The following is a 19,151-nucleotide window of genomic DNA, read 5'->3' as shown; positions in this document are numbered from 1 at the left end:
AGACAAAGATCAGACACCAGGACATTGCATGAAAAAGGAGTTACAGGTAGTCCTTGACTTACGACCACAATTGAACCTCAAATTTCTGTTGTTAGGAAAGATACTTGTTAATTTTGTCCCATTTTACGACCTTTCTCACCACAGTCGTTAAGTGAATCACAGCAGTTGTGAAGTTTGTATCATGGTTGTTAAGTGAATCTGGCTTCCCCCTTGATTTTGCTTGTGGAAAAGTTGCAAGAGGGGGGTCCCGTGACCTTGGGACACAGCGACGGTCATAAGTCCGAACCATTTGCCAAGTGTCTGAATTTTGATCAAATGATCATGGGATGCTAGAAAGGTCGAAAGTGTAAAAAATGGTCATAAGTCACCTTTTTTCAGTGACGCCGTTTAACTTTGAACGGTCACTAAATGAATTCCTGTAAGTCGAGGACTTACCTGTACTATATTCATTAGGGGAAAGTAAGGAAGATCCCCTGTATGAACTCCTACCTGCCTGGTATTTAACCCAGAAGGATTTCTAATTTCTAGATCAACGGAGGGGGAATCCTTTGGATTCTGCGCAAGATCAGTAGGATCTTGCCAATCTCAGGGAAGAGATCCGCTGGGTCCTCAGCTGGGAGGATCCGAGGAAGAAGGAAGAGGGAAGCCAGCAGCTCAAAAAGAAGCTTGAATGGAGGCGGAAGCCACCACAGCCTTCGATTCTCGGTTCGGTCAGGACGGGGATTTGGAGGCAGTTTCTTCTGCAGCGTTTTGGAATTTAGAGGATGGTTTTGTGCATTTTGTGATTTGAATTAGTTTGTCTCGCAAAGGCCAGCAAGGAGTCTGAAAAGTGCCGGCTTCCTTGGCTTTTTCATCTGGTTTAACCAAGGTAATTCCTGCTAGATGGGAAGTGGACGATGGGGCTCAGGGAGGCTGTCAGGGTTCCGACCGATGCCCTAATTAAATCGTGAGCCTCGAGCGGAGCTTCAGAAGAAATCCAGGTGTTGATTAGGAGCTTCAGGTAGGCACGGACCAAGGGAAGCCAACTCTGAGCTCACTTAATTCGCACCTGGGCCCTGACCCTGTTTCCCCTCCCCCCAAGGCAGGGGTGAAATGCTCTCGGTTCTGACCGGATCTCCTGATCCAGTAGCGATGGCGGCGGGTGGTTCGGGGAACCGGTAGCAAAAATCCCTGTGCCCCCCTCCCCCCCCACCAAACCCAGCTCAGCTGTGCGATCATCAGAGGCTTTTTTTTTTTTTACTTTTAAAAGCATTTTTTCTACAACCTGAAAAATGCTTTTAAAAGTTAAAAAAAAAGTTGGCCACGCCCACCCAGTCACATTACCCCCCCCACCAAGCCACGCCCACAGAACTGGTAGTAACAGATTTTACATTTCACCACTGGTTCAGTCCCTAACCAAGTATCCTTCAGGGAGTCCTCGATTTATAGCCATTCATTTGGCGACAGTTCCAAGTTCCACGGCCATTGAAAAAAGCCATCTATGATGGGTCCTCGCACTTACGACTAGTGCAACTTTCCCTTGGACACAAGGTCACTATTTGGGTGCCTGGCAATCAACACGGATTTATGACCAGGAAAATCAGTGGGCGAAACGGCGTTTGTCTCATGACTGCAGGTTTCACTCAACAACCCCAGTGATTCGCTTAACAACGGTGGCAATAAACATGGTAAAATTCAGCACAACTCACTTAACGACCGCCTAGCTTAGCAATGTCATTTCTGGTCCCAATTCTGGTTGTAAGTGGAGGACTAGCTGTAGGACGCAGGAGCAGTCTGATTTGGACAAGCTTAAGCAGGGTTGGGAGACCACCAGGAAATGCCAGGGGTAGGTTGAGGAGAAGGCAGTGGCCAACCTATCTTGCTATCAAGACAAGGTGGGGCATTAGTGTCTTTGAGCCAATCAGTAAGTGACTCTGAGTTCTAGTCCCGCCTTAGGCATCAAAGGCGGCTGGGGGCTTTGAGCCAATCATGAGGAGGCCCCGATTTCAATTCCCAGGGCCCAGCTAGGACTTCAGGGCCAGACTCTATGCTGCCCCCTACAGGCAGTGAGTCTTAGCTGACCCCTGGCAAGAGGGAGGGGCTGTGATGGGGGGAGGGGCTCTCTGTGTCCAGGAGTTTCTCTCCTTTGCTCTCGGATGGGGCTGCTCTACCCCAGAAAGACCCAGGGGGGGAGGGGGGGACTTGGGGTTCTGTCGGAAGACGAGGCGGCAGTGGTGACCAGCAGGACCTTTGCCCCAAAATCTGCCCAGCCTTAACATTGACAATGGTTAAGGCATCAGGCTAGGAAGCAAGAGATCCTGAGTTCAAGTCCTGCCTTAGCCTTGAAAGCCTGTTTGCTGACCTCAGGACAGACACTCTCTTTCAGACAAGCCCACCTCACAGGGTGATTGTTGTGGGGAAAAGAGGAAGAGGAAGAAGAGTTGGACATGTTCACCTCCTTTAGTTATTTGAAAAAACAATAAAACACTGGGGAAAAATCTAACAAAAATAAAAACTGGCTTTCTTGCTTCTGTTTGCATGGATTCTGTCACAGCCTTGTGCAGATACAGGAATTTCTCTTCTCACAAGGAGGAAGAGTTTTTTTTTAGTCATCCCTTCCAATTTCACTCACTCCCTTTTTTCACAGCCTGTGTAGGCATCAGTGGGGGCATCGAACCCTCTCCCACCCCTGGGACACAGAGGGTTTCTCTGTTTCTTTGGGAAAGATTCCTTTCCCAAGCAGAGTCTCTGTCAACTCGTGAAGCCTTCCCGAACTCCTCTCGAGTTGCCATAGGCAGGGGGTTGGGGAATTGAGCCTCACAGCTGTATTGAGGAATTCGCATCTCAGTCAAAACAAAGCACATTCCAGCCTGCAAACCTCAAGCCCATCTTCATGGAGATCCAGAGTGGCTGGAGGGAGTGACTTCTACAACCCGCAAAATTGCTTCGTTGGGGAATGAGACTGATGACACACCTTGGGGGGTGTGGGAAACAGAGTCAGAGCCAAGGTGCGAATTATGTGAGGTCAGTGTTGGCTTCACTTGGTCCGTGCCTACATGAAGCTCCTAATCAATAACTGGATTTCTTCTGAAGCTCGGCTTGAGACTCATGATTTAATTAGGGCATCGGTTGCAACCCTAACAGCCTGACTGAGCCCCATTGTCCACTTCCCTCCCTGCTTGATCAGCTGAGTTCCTCCATTCAGACAACAGGAAAATGGGTATTTGAACCAAGCCTCCGGGTCATCCTCCATTCTTCCACACAGAGGGTCCCACTCACTCTGCAAAGCCAAATTCTCCCTGGCTTCCTGGACTCCTCCAGCAATCGCTCAGCTGAGCTCACAGCAGGGCCAGGGCGGCTGAGAAATTGGGACGGAAGGGACCACAAACCTTTCCAGCCACAAGAGACACTTGGACACAGACTGTGGTCTGACAGAAGCTCCTATGGTGGCCTTTTATGGCAGTGGGAAGGGTTATGGGACCAATCTCCCAACACTCACCCTATAGGGCTGCCCCATCTGTTGTCCCTGGTGGCAGATGGAAGATTGTGAATCCAACTCCTGACACCAGTTTCTGTGGAATCAAACACAGGAGCCAAAAAACCAACAATCCAGGCTCACTGCAGTTGTTATTTATTCAGTGTCCATTGGAGGAATTGCTCCCCAGAAAATAGTGGGAGGAAATTTTTACAGACAAAAGAATGCACTCAAATTTATACATTCCAGGAAATGAGAAGAAAATGATAATCAGACATATGCATATTTCATTTAATAGATGATGTGAGCATGAATATTCACTCAAGTTATCTCCCGACCCTTGCATTGTTGCTACCCTCAAGAAAGAGTTATTGTGCAAACAAAAAGAAACCTCTCAGTTGCATTGCCATAGCAGTTTGAGTGAAATGTACTGAGAAATGAGGGCATCAACGTTGCTCCATACATTCCTTCTATATTTCTGTCTTGCTAACATGCTCCCATTTCTCCAAGAAATTTGTCTCCTCACAATCTTCCACACACCCTTTATTTATTTCAAGAAAAATAGTTGTCCCACTCATACATGCAGAAGAGCTTGGACCATTTTCTACGTTTGGACTGTGGAAAATGTTAAAAGTTGAAATTCCTCAGTCTCACATTTACACATTTCTTCTGGCTGTAAGCTGCTCCTTTGTGAAGAATTCAATAATTCCCAAATTTGAAACATATGCATATGATTTGCTTTGACTCATGCATACTATCTAAATGGAAAGAATATCTCCTTTCAAATAAAATAAACTTTTAACAATTCTTCCACTATCATATTTGTGTTAGATCTCATGTTTTCACATTTGTTCTGGCTGTGAGCTGCTCCTTTGTGTTGAGGTCTGGCCTCAGAAGGATAATGTAGCACTTGGGGATGAAGATGCAGCCCAGCAGACCAGCACTGGAGGCCAGGATGGAGAAGACCTGCACAGCCACCATGTATTTCCCTTTGGTGCTCAGGTAGGTGGGCACAAAAGTCACCCAGACGCTGCAGAAGACCAGCATGCTGAAGGTGATCAGCTTGGCTTCGTTGAAGGCCCCAGGCAGGTTCCTGGCCAGGAAAGCCACCGTGAAGCAGATGGCAGCCAGGAAGCCCATGTAGCTGAGGGTGACGTAGAACATGACAACGGCCCCTTCGTTGCATTGCAGGATGATCTCTCCAGGCTGGGAGTGGAGGTCAGAGTCAGGGAAGGGGGGAGAAACTCCCAGCCAGTTGGAGCAGATGATAACTTGGACAGCAGAAGAAGAAAGGATGATGGAGTTGGCCAAGCTCTTCCCCAACCATCTCTTCACTCGGTTTCCTGGTTTTGTGGCCAGGAAGGCCAGCACCACCATGATGGTTTTGGCCAAGAGAGAAGAAACGGCAACTGAGAAGATGATGCTGAAAACCGTTTGTCGGAGAAGGCAGGTGGCTTTCCTTGGTTGACCAATGAAGAGCGAAGAAGACAAGAAGCAAAGCAGGAGGGAGACCAGGAGGACGTAGGAGAGGTCCCGGTTGTTGGCTTTGACAAGGGGAGTTTCTCGGTATTTAATGAAGATGATTAAAACAAGGTCTGTGATTAAGAACAAGATTAGGGCAAAAGCGACCAGGATGATTCCCAAAAATTCTTCATAAGACAGGAAGGTTATAATTTTGGGGATACATTGGACTCTGGCCTCATTTGGATATTTATCATCTGGACACTTGGTGCATTTTTCTGTATCTGAGAAAGCAAAAAAGCAATATTTCTTTAATATACTGGTTTTTTTACATTTCAAGAAATACCCTTTTTGGATGACAGCTGTTACCATGGGCATTTTTCAAGAAGCATTTCTTAGCTATTTCATTAAAAAGAGCATAAGAAGGATATTTTTTTTAATTAGAAAATGTAGCTAGGTATATGAAGTTGAGGGAGGTTCTAGGATGTTAATTATTTCTGGTGTAATGAGTAGAATCTTCATAGGAACCTACATGATTAGAGGTTAATAATGAATCATATAATCTTTTTAGGCAAACATCCTGAGTCCTGCCACATGGCAGTTAATATCCTGGACTTGGAAAATACCTACAGCATTTTGTAACATCTGGAAGCAACCTGGAATTAAGAAGAAACTTCCTATCACTGAGAGCAATTAGCCAGTGGAACAGCTGGCCTCCAGAAGTTGTGGGTGCTTCAACATTGGAGGTTTTTAAGAAGAGACTGGACAGTCACTTGTCTGAAATGGTATAGGGTGGATTAAGAGACTCCAAGGTCCATTCCAGCTCTATTCTATTCTGATTGATCGATCGATCAATCAATCGATCTACATGACTGGCAGAATATCTCTGTAATGAGTTCCCCCCATAACGATCCACAGCACCAGATTATGGACCAGTGACACCTTCTCAGTGATCCTCAAGGGGAGGATCCAATATACAGTGGATTACAAGGTCTTTCAGAAGGTGGACCTGAAACAATTCATCAAGTTTCAAAGAACTCATATGTTCCTAGAAAGGTGAATTTAGCAGCACATATCCAAACTAAAAAGCAGAAGAGATATTTGCTCTGCTGTTAGTAAAGCTTGCCCAGTCTGCCAACCCCTCCTCCCATCTCTTTCCCAGCCCCTCCTTCCAAGTCTTTTTGATTTACTTCCGTTTAGATAAGAAATTGTGCAGGTTAAAAATAAAAAACCCAGGTGAGCTTCAATCTGTCTTTTAACTTGCACTTCGTGAAAATCCTCTGGATGGATCCAGTTCCACAAAGCCTCCCATTTTCCTCAGTGTGACCCACCTTCCTGAGTGGAGAAGGTCCCCTCCGGACAAGGAACGCAGTCATAGCAGCAAACTGGCTCTCCTTCTCGAGCCCTCTTGACAAATCCAGGATGACAACTTTCCACACATTTGGACTGAGGCAGGGACTGAGCAGAAATACAAGGAAAGAAAAGAAAAGGTGTTAGGACTCTCCGTCCATGGAAAATGGAGGTAGAAATGGATGGAGACAAGTAGCCTCTGGTCTTCATTGGCGTAAATAAGAAATCTCTGACTACTTCTAAACAGATGCAGGAGGTAAAACAACTGGCAGGTTCTTCGTTTAGTTCCTCCCTTTTGCTTTCAGAATTTAACATTACAATAAAATACTTTTCTATTTAATGTAGTCTAAAGGGATGGAATTGAAAAAAGATTTATGTACAATGATATATTCTTATTAAAACTGAGAAGAAAGTTTAGAAGATAGCTTCTAAGGCACAGCTGAGAGGAAGCAGCAATGAGAGAAGCAAGCAAAGCACGGGGGGAGATTGCTTCACTCGGCTGGTGCCTCGTTAGGGCTGAAAAAAATCTTCGAAAAAGCTACATTTGGAGTATAAGACGCACCCAAATTTTCAGCCTCTTTTGGGGGGGGGGGAAATGGTGCATCTTATACTCCGAAAAATACGGTAGGTCCCGTCTGTTGAAGAACTTCCATTAGATGACACCAACTGGCATGGAAGGCCAACCACCCTGGAGATTCTAGGCTTTGCCCACTGGAAATGGGACCTCAGGCTTTGGAAAACGGAGAAAAGACAGAAAAATTTCTCTCACCTTATTGAGCAACTTTATCTGTGAAAGAGCACCTTCTCTGATAGCAAATCTCTGTCTTTTAAAATACGCCACAGTCTCTTCTCTGGGAGACTCCTTGGGGAGAACCAATAAGCTGTCAATTCTCAGATCTGCTTTTATCTCTCCATTTTGGTCCAAGTACAGTTTTCTTCGAGAAATATTCCAAAATTCATTCTTCTCCAGAAAGGGATGAAACTAGAATGGGAACGTCCAGGAATTTGAAAAACAGAAAACTTTGCTTCTTATCCCACATTGAATCTTTCTTCTGCAATTGTCTAATCTCCAAATATGCTTAATTGAGATATAAATACTGTCATTATCTTCAAAAGTGAATGAAAAAGTTTGAGAAAAATTTGTCCATCATATACTGACAAAATATAGAGAAAATATAATTGACACAATTGATCAATTATAGGGAACACTCTAGAGCAGATGACAAATAAAATGAACAGAGAACGAAAAAAGATTATTCATAAATTCTTTGAAAACAAGAGGTTGATTCCCAGAAAGCATGGGTTGATCAAGAAGAAAGTTGTCAGGCTAATCTTCTCCCTGGTCATCCTGATGAAAAATAAATCCAGATGTGCTAATTATAATTGATTGTAATGCAACATTAACAAAATGTTGCAGATCTCAAAGAACAAATCTCCCACCAACTCTTTTCTCAGCCTGAAAAGTTACCCAGGATCCTTTCTGAGTTTCTTTCTCTCCCATTATGCAGCTGCAGGATTCTCCCCTCTTCTCTGATCCTTCCCTAGGCAGCTTCTCTTCCCCTCATCCCAAAAGTCATTCCCACACATCATTACACTTCCTAAATAGATTATGGGAACTCTGGTGATATCACTGGATTTCAGTAAAGGACTCACAAACAATTTCGTGATGTGATTAGAAACCTGACTGTATGGTCTGAAGCCAGACTCCCTTTTCTCTCAGCCTTTGGAGGAGACGGAAGCAGCCGGTTTGACCGAGACACATGGTAATCCGGAGGCCTCCGTCCCTCACACAGAGCATAATTCCAGCTGCTTCTTTGTTGGCTGTTAGTTAATGCTGCCTATCTCTTATTTATATTTGATTTTCACTCTTTGCATTTCCTCAGTTTCTCCGTGCCCTTTTCTCCCAATGAAACACCCAGATCCACCCCAGGCTCCCTTTCACTGGAGGAGAAGAGGGGGGTTTAGTTGCCTGTTGAGCTGCACACAGACCCACCTGCAGTGGGGACGGAACAAGGGGAAAATTCCACCATCCTCATCACAAACCCACAAATACAGGAATTCATTTAAGAAAGAATACAGCATTTTCAAATGAGCAGAGTTTAATATTAAAATGCCATGTTATGTATTGATACTTTTCAGTGGGAAATTCAAACCTGCCTAAGTTTCTGATTGGCTGACAGTCCCTCCTGGATTGTATATAAGGAGGGCTGCAGCCTCTGAGTTTTTGCTGAAGTCTCACTGTATATTAAAGAGCTGTTGTCACTAGCTTGCTTGTGCCTCTCGTTATTCCCAAACCACTTCATTGGTGATGAGGATGGGATTGAGGTCACAAGAAGCAAACCAGTGAGACCACGAGCTTCAGCAAGGCGACGAGGCGAACTACAGGAGGCATACCGAACATGTCTGCCTACGTTCCACCCAAGCCTTTTGATCCAACCCGCGAAAAATGGGTCTTGTACCTAACGAGGTTTGAATGCTCGCTCGAAGCCAGCGACATGCAAGGGCTCTCCGCTAATCGAAAGAGGGCCCTCTTCCTAAGCCACTGCGGACCGGACGTGTTCAAGATGGTAGAGTCACTGTGTGAGCCAACACCGGTCCAGACTGTCTCCTGGGACACCCTGATGGCCACGCTCCGGGCTCACTATGCTCCTGTGCCCTCCAAGTTCGTGCAACGATACCAACTCAGACAGCGCGTTCAACGAGAGGGAGAACCGGTCAGCGCGTACATGGCCAGCCTGAGAAAAGCCGCAACTCATTGCGACTATAGGGACTTGGACGATGCGTTGCTTGAGCAACTAATCTGTGGCGTTCGGGACATTAGGCTACAACGGCGCCTGCTCGCCAAGCCTGATTTAATGCTTGCTGGAGCCCTAGACGAGGCCAGGGCTCATGAAGCCTCCACAAAAGCCGCAGAAACGCTGCAGCATCTGCTGACCAGCAAAGACAGGCCCAAGTCTGCCCTGGTGCATAGGGAAGACGCCGGATCCAGCTCAGAATCCGAGTCAGATGAGGATGTCTTCCAAACGGAGCACCAGAGGAAGGACACAGGCAGCCCCCGGCGAAGCTGTCCCAGCTATGGCGGGCACCATGATAGACTGTCCTGCAAATACAGAGAGGCTATTTGCAGGCGTTGCGAGAAGAAAGGGCACCTGGCGCGAGTCTGCAGAGCCATTCTGCCCAGAAAACACCAACCACGTGAACGCCGCAGCCAACCAGAATCGACGCGCCAGAAGCATCCAATGAGAGATGGCGGTGCGAAAAAACGGTGCGAAATTGAACCGCGAGATGGCCGCAGCATACACATAGACCAGGCCAGCACGGCAATCGAGGACAAAGTCAGCACGGTGGTCGAAATCAACGGCAAGCCATGCTCGATGGAGATCGACACCGGATCAGCTCTCTCCATAATGTCATGGGCGACTCTAAAGACCCTCCTGCCGTCGTTCCGGAAGGACCAGCTCTCCAAGCAGAGACTGCGCATCCTAGACTACCAGGGGAACCGAGTCCCCCTCGAAGGCGTGGGCACGTTTCGAGTCACCTACGGAGACTACGAAAGAGACCTGCCGCTGACCATCATCACGAAGCAGCTCCCTAGCCTTCTGGACATGGGGTGGTTCCGAGCCCTCGGCATGGGCTTCACCAGCATCCACCAGATGTTCAAGTCATCACTAAAGGACAGTCTCCTGATCGAGTTCCCGGACGTTTTCAGGGACACGTTGGGCAAGTATGTGGGGACCCCTATTTCTCTTAATTTAGACCCCAACGTAGCCCAAATAAGACTCAAAGCAAGACGGGTGCCTTTTGCATTGAAACCAAATCGATGCGGAACTGGACAAATTAATTAAACAAGGGATTTTGGTTCCCGTTGACCATGCAAAATGGGAAACCCCCATAGTGACCCCAGTTAAGTCGGACGGCTCAATTAGAATTTGCGCCGACTACAAGTGCACGATCAACAAGGCTTTGCAGCCGAGCGCCTATCGTGCATCATCTACTACACTCCCTGGGGCCCGGAAAATTTTTTGCTAAACTAGACGTGGCTCAGGCCTATCAACAACTGCCAATTGACGACGCCACGACAGAGGCGCAGACAATTGTAACTCATAGGAGTGCATTCAAATGCACCAGGCTCCAGTTTGGGGTGAGCGTTGCACCCGGCCTATTTCAAAGCACCATGGAGCGCCTTCTGCAAGGGCTTCCCGGGGTGGTGCCATATTTTGATGACGTCCTAGTCAGCACTCAGGACGAACGACAGGTAGGGGACAGAGTTAGAAACGTCCTGTTCAGATTTAGAGAAGCGGGACTCAAATTGAAGAAAAATAAGTGCATGATTGCAGTCCCCTCCATTGAATTTTTGGGGTACAGGGTGGACGGCACAGGCATCCACCCTACCGAAAGCAAGGTGAGAGGTATTAAGAGCGCACCTACCCCCAAGACCAAAGCAGAGCTCCAAGCCTTCCTTGGACTGCTCAATTTTTACTCAATGTTTCTGAAAGACAAGGCCACCGTCGCAGATCCCCTACACAAACTATTGGGGAAGAACGTACCATGGGTCTGGGGGAAACCACAAGCAGCCGCTTTTGAGGCAGTAAAGAGACTTCTATCGGAAGACAGTTTCCTAATCCAATACAACGCAGCGCTACCGCTTGTATTGGTTTGTGACGCCTCCCCCGTAGGAGTTGGTGCCGTCCTAGGCCATAGACTGCCGAACGGCCTAGAGGCGCCCATTGCGTTTTACTCTCGCACCCTGTCGAGCGCAGAGCGAAACTATAGTCAATTGGACAGAGAAGCTCTGGCTGCAATTGCGGGGGTTAAAAAGTTCCACGAATACCTCTATGGCCAGCAATTCGAACTTGTGACTGATCACCGGCCCTTGCTAGGACTTTTGGCAGGCGATAGGCCCGCCCCCGCTGCTCTTTCTCCATGTTTGACCAGATGGGCTATTTTTCTATCAGCCTATTCGTATCAGCTTGTCCATCGACCCGGACGAACCTTAGGTCATGCAGATGCCCTCAGCCGCTGCCCCCTACCTGACTTACTGACCAACCCAACGCCAGAAGCCTCCGTCCTTCTGCTGGACACTTTAACTTTGGGACCTATCTCCTCTGCCGAGGTGGCGAAAGCCTCAGCTAGGGACCCAATCATTCGCACTGTGATGGATTGGGTTCTGAAGGGGTGGCCGGTCAAAGTGGACGGGGGGGAATACCAAGGTTATGTGAACAAACGAAACGAACTGTTTATGCAAGGGGGTTGTCTGTTGTGGGGCGACAGGGTGGTAGTACCATCAAAACTAAGAACAAGGGTCTTAGAATTGCTGCACGAAGGGCATCCGGGCATCGTTAGAATGAAAAGCTTAGCCTGCAGCTATGTTTGGTGGCCCAACATGGACCAAGTTATCTCCGAGTGGGTGGGGAAGTGCAGACCCTGCCAGGAGTCTCATCCCGATCCCCCAGTAGCGCCCATCCAAGAGTGGGAGAAACCAAAAGGGCCATGGGGGAGGATCCACATTGATTTTGCCGGTCCCTTTCATGGGCAAACGTTTTTAATTGTAGTCGATGCCTAGTCAAAATGGCTCGAAATAATCTTAATGCCTTCAACCACAGCCGAGGCAGTAATCAAGGTCCTAAGGAAGCTGTTTGCCACCCACGGCCTGCCGGATACCCTGGTATCTGATAACGGCCCGCAATTCACGGCAACCCTTTTTGAGGGCTACTTGGCTGGACTGGGCATCCGCCATGTCCTATCGGCCCCGTTCCACCCGGCTTCTAATGGATTGGCTGAACGTTTTGTAAGAACGGCCAAAGAAGCACTGTCCAGACTAGATAACGGGGACTGGCAGGCCAGGATAGACCAATTCTTAGCTGTCCAGCATGCCACACCATGCACCGCCACAGGGAGAAGCCCTGCAGAGCTCCTCATGGGCAGGAAGCTTCGGTGCGTGTTAGATAGGCTTCACCCTAACTACTCGGACGAAAATTTCAAGGGAGAGACCTCTGGGCTAAGACAGTTTCAGGTTGGGTCCCCGGTGTTCGCTCGCAATTATGCCAGCGGACCTCTATGGGTTGCAGGAACCATAGTGGGCATAACAGGCCCAAAATCCTACACGGTAGACGTGGGGGTAGACAGACTCTGGAAGCGCCACATAGACCAACTTAGAAAAAGGGTAGTCAGCGAAGCAAACATCAATTTAGACATCTCCGAACCTAACTACAACAACTTTCCCAAAACAGCTAACTCAAGCCCGGGTTCGCGAGAATACTTAGCTGACAAGCCCTGGTTCCAGCGCTGCCCCAGTGAGTCGCCACTGCCAGCCAGGGATAACCACGCCCCGGACAAAATCCAGGAGGTTCCATTGGCGGAGCCGGGAGAGACAGAAAGTCCCTCCGACCAGCTCGACGCCCCACCAAACACTGAACTGCGCAGGTCAACTAGGACGAGAACTCGGCCTGGGCACCTGTGAGATTTTGTGTGCACTTATGTAAATATTTGAATGTTAGTCCCTTCTGGGAAGGGAAGGGTGTTATGTATTGATACTTTTCAGCGGGAAATTCAAACCTGCCTAAGTTTCTGATTGGCTGACAGTCCCTCCTGGATTGTATATAAGGAGGGCTGCAGCCTCTGAGTTTTTGCTGAAGTCTCACTGTATATTAAAGAGCTGTTGTCACTTGCTTGGTTGTGCCTCTCGTTATTCCCGAACCACTTCAGTATCTACTCTTTGGAACCATTATTCCCTGAACAATTGAATTGGCCAGATCTGTTCAGGGGATTCCCCTCCTTCTCCTCTGGATTCCTCCTCCAAAGGATCTAAGATTAATGGATCCATATTGGGACCCCCATACCTGCCACGGCTGCAGCCTTGGAGACCCCAAAGTCTTTTCTCCTTCCTTCCTTCTCCTCCTCGATGTGGAGGAATAAGCGGCATTCAAGGCCTGGGCCAGAGTCTTCATGAGGCTGTAATATACATAGTGATTTGGGATCCCGACCCTGTCCCTTTTCTTCTGGGAATCCATTGGGGCTTTCTGGGTGCATCTTCTGCGCCCTTTGACAGAAAAGACGTTCTTTGAAAGAGAACAACGGAAATAAGGATCTTGAAACTTTACTTCCACAAACAAATAGGGTTCAAAGGCAGAATCGTTTGGCCTTTCTTTTACCAGAAAACCAAAGTTCCAAATACTATGGATGTATTTGAGAAGTCTACGCTTGTTTAGTGTATACCATAGAAAATTTGTGACGATCCAGATTTTCCCTTCAATGGGTCCTGACAGACGCATAAATGTTAAATGGAAAGGAAGAATTCTCTCCCAAATGGACTCATATTCCATGAAATAAACAAAGACGTTGACTTGTCTCCACTTAGAGAGGGAATCCCTGAGGGATGCTGTATATCCACGTATTGAGAACAGTTGTGATATAACCACACAAATTCCATTCCTGACAAGCGTAGGAATAAAAATCCTCATAAAATTCTCTCCCTTGTCTGTGTCTGAAGCAAAGAGGCCAATCAGGGTCCATCTGAAATGGAGGAGCAGGTGGACAATTGCTGGGTAGTGGAATCCTTCTTTGGGATTCATCAAGTGGAAAAAGGGGAATTGACTTTTATCACTCAGAGCCTCTGAAGAAGGTTGATAACAGATCTGAAAAAACAATGAAGAATGCTGTTATATTTGGGGTCAGATGAAGTCCAAAAGTTTAGATTTTAATAAATCCAACCTGGTTCTCATGAATGTATTAGAATAATTTGTTAATCAGACATTGTTTAAAATATTAAAGACAGAATATTAGCAAGATTGTATCATAATAATGGAAAATAACAAGCAAATTAAAAAACAATAAAAATGTAAATCATATTACTGTATCCCACCCCTACAATTTATCACAATTAGATTAACACGTGCAAATGCCAACTGGAGTATTCTATTCCAATAAAGGGCCATTATAATTTTAGAGGATTGCTGCATCTTTTTTTGCTTCTATATCCCAGATTCTTTCTGGAGGAAATTTTTTAACTTCTTTCTCCAGTTATACAAGAAACAAGCAGACCTCAAAGCCTAATAAGATTTGTCAGTTGCATAATCCAAGTTTGGTCTTTAATTGAAGTTTTGTCTGTTCCAACAGCCACAATTTTCAGAGTCTGTCAGTTTCCATAGATTAAATTTTATGCCAATAATAGCCATATTTTCTGAATTTAGACAAAGCAGAAATGGTGTAAATTCCCAAATCAGCTCTGAGGGCAGCAGCTGGAGTCCTTTTACCCACCCCAAGATCCTCCTCAGAGGCTGAGATTGGGTTGGTTCTGCTGGTGGTTTCTCTCTGAAGCCCCAAACATCAAATTGATGTAAGAACATGGGGGAAAACTGGGCCTCCGATACTTTAATAATTGGGGCTGAGGAAGCTGGAGAGCTATGAGGTTTTCATTTAAGCACCACTTTCACTCCTGCCCTTTCTCTAACTGAGCTCCTTGGATGAGGAGGGAGCCAAGATTCAGGCTCAGAGAAAACAACCCCAGGTAAGGAAAGGTGTTACTTGCTCTAATGGCTATGATGTCATTTCACAAAGACCATAACTTTTGAACTTGCTTTATAAATTATCAGATAATTATTAAGACAAAACAATCCAAGTCTATACAATCCAATGTCTAAGTATGATAATATCACATTATCTGTATAAATCAGTGGATTCCAATAGGAATTTAGCAGGCTAAGCATGTGTACCTATAACAGAATTTATAACAAAATAAAAGGGTTGGAAGGGACCTTGGAGGTCTTCTAGTCCAACCCCCTGTTCAAGCAGGAAACCAGGCATAATAGCAGTAACTGTGAGAGGAATCCTGGAGTCTTAGTGGACAATCAATTAAATAGGAGTCAAGAGTGTGCAGCGGCAGCCAAAAAAGTCAATGCAATCCTAAATTTCATTAACAGAGGGATACGATCAAGATCAAGAGAGGTACTAATACCACCCTATAAAGCCTTAGTATGACCACACCTAGAATAATGCATCCAGTTTTTTTTTTTGCATCTGAATTTTTTATTTTTAAACAAAAGTCAAACATAAAGCAAAATCATCCATTACAACTGCAGAAAGTGTATTGATCGGTTACAGATCTTTTGTGCTTAATCCCATATTCCTAATTTATGAATTGTCTAATTGCTCATATTTATCAATCTACTGTATTTCTTTGTATTATTATTCTCATTTGTCATTTAACAACAGCATTTTCATCCCATAAGAAAACAAAAAAAGAAGCCCTTTTCATATATTATATTATTACATTTGTTCCATATTTCATAATTCATTTCCATGCTTTATTTTCTAGCCATTGATAAAATAAATCCCATATCTTATAATATTGCTTGTCTTCTTGTTCTCTAATTTCAAATGTCAATTTACTCATTTCAGCACATTCCATAATCTTCTTAATAACTTCATCTTCCGACGGTATTTTCTCGCCCTTCCAATTTTTAGCAAATACAATTCTAGCCGCAGTCAATACATTCACTATTAAATATCTCAGTTCTCTATTATATGTTTCTGGTAAGATCCCTAGTAAAAATATCTCCGGTTTAAAATCAATATGTTTCTTTATCATTTTTTCCAACCATGTGTGAATTTTAGTCCAAAATCTTTTAGCTTCTATATAAGTCCACCACATGTGGTAATATGAACCTGGGATCCGATGACACTTCCAACATTTCTCTGATTTATTCTTAATCATTCTGGCTATTCTCGCCGGGGGTAAATGCCACCTGTAAAACATCTTATGCAAATTCTCTTTATATGCTGTTGACATTGTCATTTTATAGTTTTCTGACCACAATTTTTGCCATTTCTCTAGTTCAATCCCGTAACCAAAAATTTTCCCCCAGGCAATCATTGTTTTTTTAACTTGTTCTTCTTCTAATTTTACTTCTAATAAACAACCATAAAGTTTTTTAATTACATGGTCATCAGAACCTGTTAAAATTTTATCTAAGTTCGTCAAATTACTATAAAAGCCCTCCGTTATCATATCTAGACTGTATTTTTTGCATATATGAAAACCAATCCATTTTTATCTCTTGCTCTTCCAGTTCTTGCTTTGTTTTAAGTTCACCCTTTTCATTCAATAATTCACAATATCTAACAATAACATTCCTAAATGTTATTGAGTATGAGAATGCTTCAATAGTAGATAGCCAGACTGGTATTTTTAAGTAATGATATCTTTTAATCTTCTCCCAATTTAATAAGAAAGACTCTCTTATAATATGTCTTCTAAAGTAACCCTGTGTTTTTGTGCTCTTATACCACAAAAAAAGCATGCCAGCCCAACAACAAGTCATGTCCTTCTAAGGTCAACTATCTAGTATTTCTTAACATTATCCATTCTTTGATCCACATCAGATTACTAGTTTGATAATATAATTCCCAGTCTGGTAAACCAAAGCCACCTCTTGCTCTAGCAACTTTAGTTTTATCCTCGCCTTTTTACCCTGCCAAATGTATTTCAATACAATTTTATTTAAATCTTCAAAATATTCTTTTCCCAGCCTAATTGGAATTGTCTGAAACAGATATAAAATTCTAGGCAATATATTCATTTTAATAGTTGATATTCTCCCTATCAGTGATAATTGCAAATTCTCCCATTTAGCCAAATCTGTCACCATCTGCTGCTTGAGCTTATTATAATTATTCTCCTTAAGTGTACTACATCTTGCTGTCAAGTGTATCCCCAAATATTTAACCTTATTCGTGACCTGCATCCTTGATACTTCCACCAGCTTTTCTTTTTGTTTTTTTAACATATTTTTATGTTGTTATGACTTTTATAGAAAACTGCATATGAAACTATTAGAGCTGGACTATGACAATATTTGTATGATGGGAGACTTTAATGGAATAGTGGATGAGAAAATGGACTACAATCCACAAAAGATAACAAAACAAAGTAGAACTTTGCTGAAATCCTTCTTTAAGATGATAGAGGAAATAAACTTAAAAGATATATGGAGAGAAAGAAATATAAAAAAATAGACAATATACCTTTTATTCGAATAGACATTTATCCTGGTCTAGAATAGATATGATATGGATGGCAATGGATTTGGCTTCAAATATAGAAGAAATTGATATTGAGGCTAATACTTGGACAGATCACAGTCCAATGATGATGAGATGGAAAGGACAAAGGAAAAGATCCAGATGGACTTTAAATACTACAGTACTAAAAGAAAAGGAATTTGTACAGAAAATGGAGAAAGAATTGGCTTTCTTCTTTAAAGAAAATAGAAAAGAGGATACATCTACGCAGAATCTGTGGGATACTATAAAAGCCTATGCCAGAGGCCTGACAATTGACTATACACGAAAAAGAAATATTAAGAAAAGACAAACATATAAAATGATACAAGGAATATGAAAAAGAATTACAAAAATTTCCGCAAAAAAAGGACATTAAAAGGAAAATGGACATAACCAAACATAAAATGGGATTAATAGAAAAAGAAGATTTAGCACAAAAAATTAGAAGTGCTAAACAGAATTATTTTGAGAATGCCAATAAACCAGGCAGGTGGCTAGCATACAAATTGAAAAAGGAGAGAGAATCAAGAAAAATAACACAATTATTAGATGAACAAGGACAAATTAGATTTTGGAATGATGAGAAGAAAAACATCATACAAGAGTATTATAAAAAACTATATGAAAAAGAAAACATAGAGGAGGAAAAAGTTGAACAGTATCTGCAAAAGGCAAATTTACCACAGATTTCAAAAGAGACTGAGATGATGCTAGAAGGAAATATTATGATGATGGAATTGACAGAACCACTTAAAAAACAAAATATTGGGAAGGCGCCAGATCCAGATGGATTGCCCGTGGAGTATTATAAGACTTTTCAGGAAGCACTGAGTCCCCGGTTGTTAGAAGTCATGAACAAAGTAATGTTAAAGAAGGAAATACCCAAAACATGGTTAGAAACATATATTACACTCATCCCGAAAGAGGACACTGACAAGTTAAGAACTATAGGCCTATATCCTTGCTAAATTCAGATTATAAAATCTTTGCTACGATATTGGCAGAAAGACTTAAAAGATTCTTAAATAATTTTATACATTCAGATCAAAATGGATTCTTACCAAAAAGACAGATGAGAGATAATTTGAGGATAATTCTGGATACTTTGGAATATTATGAGGCACATCCGGAAAAGCAAATGGCTTTGATGTTTTTAGATGCACAGAAAGCTTTTGAGAATGTGAATTGGCAATTTATGTTTTTACAACTGAAACAGATGGGCTTTGGGAGGAAATTTATGCAAGCAATAGAAACTATATATGATAAACAAATAGCAAAAGTGATGATAAATGGAGAATTGACAGAAGCTATTGAAATACAAAAAGGAACGAGACAAGGTTGCCCACTGTCACCACTGTTGTGGTGGTAGAGGTACTAAATAGAAATATTAGAGAAGTAAAAGAAATAAAAGGAATGAAAATCCGGAATCAAGAGTATAAATTGCAAGCATTTGCGGATGACCTGGTGTTTATATTGGAAGATCCACTTGAATCAATAAATAAATTGATAGACAAAATAGGAGAATTTGGTAAGGTGGCAGGTTTGAAAATAAATAAAGATAAAACGAAGATTTTGACAAAAAATAATGCATCCAGTTTTGGTCACCACACCAGGGGTGGGTTCTAAATTTTTTTACTACCGCTTCTGTAGGCGTGGCTTATTTTGTAGGCGTGGCTTGATGGTCATGTGACAGTGGGTGTGGCTTGATGGTCATGTGACTGGGTAGGCATGGCCAACTCAAGGTCACTCATGTCAAGGGGTGCCTCGCCTGGCCCCTCCCCTCCCAGCCATTCCTTGTCACACCCAGCCTCAACGTATCTCTAGT

Source organism: Pantherophis guttatus, chromosome 15 (genome assembly GCF_059756535.1).
Source record: "Pantherophis guttatus breed Tessera chromosome 15, ASM5975653v1, whole genome shotgun sequence".
Classification (NCBI taxonomy): Eukaryota; Metazoa; Chordata; class Lepidosauria; order Squamata; family Colubridae; genus Pantherophis; species Pantherophis guttatus.
Note: the sequence above shows the minus strand (reverse complement) of the source record.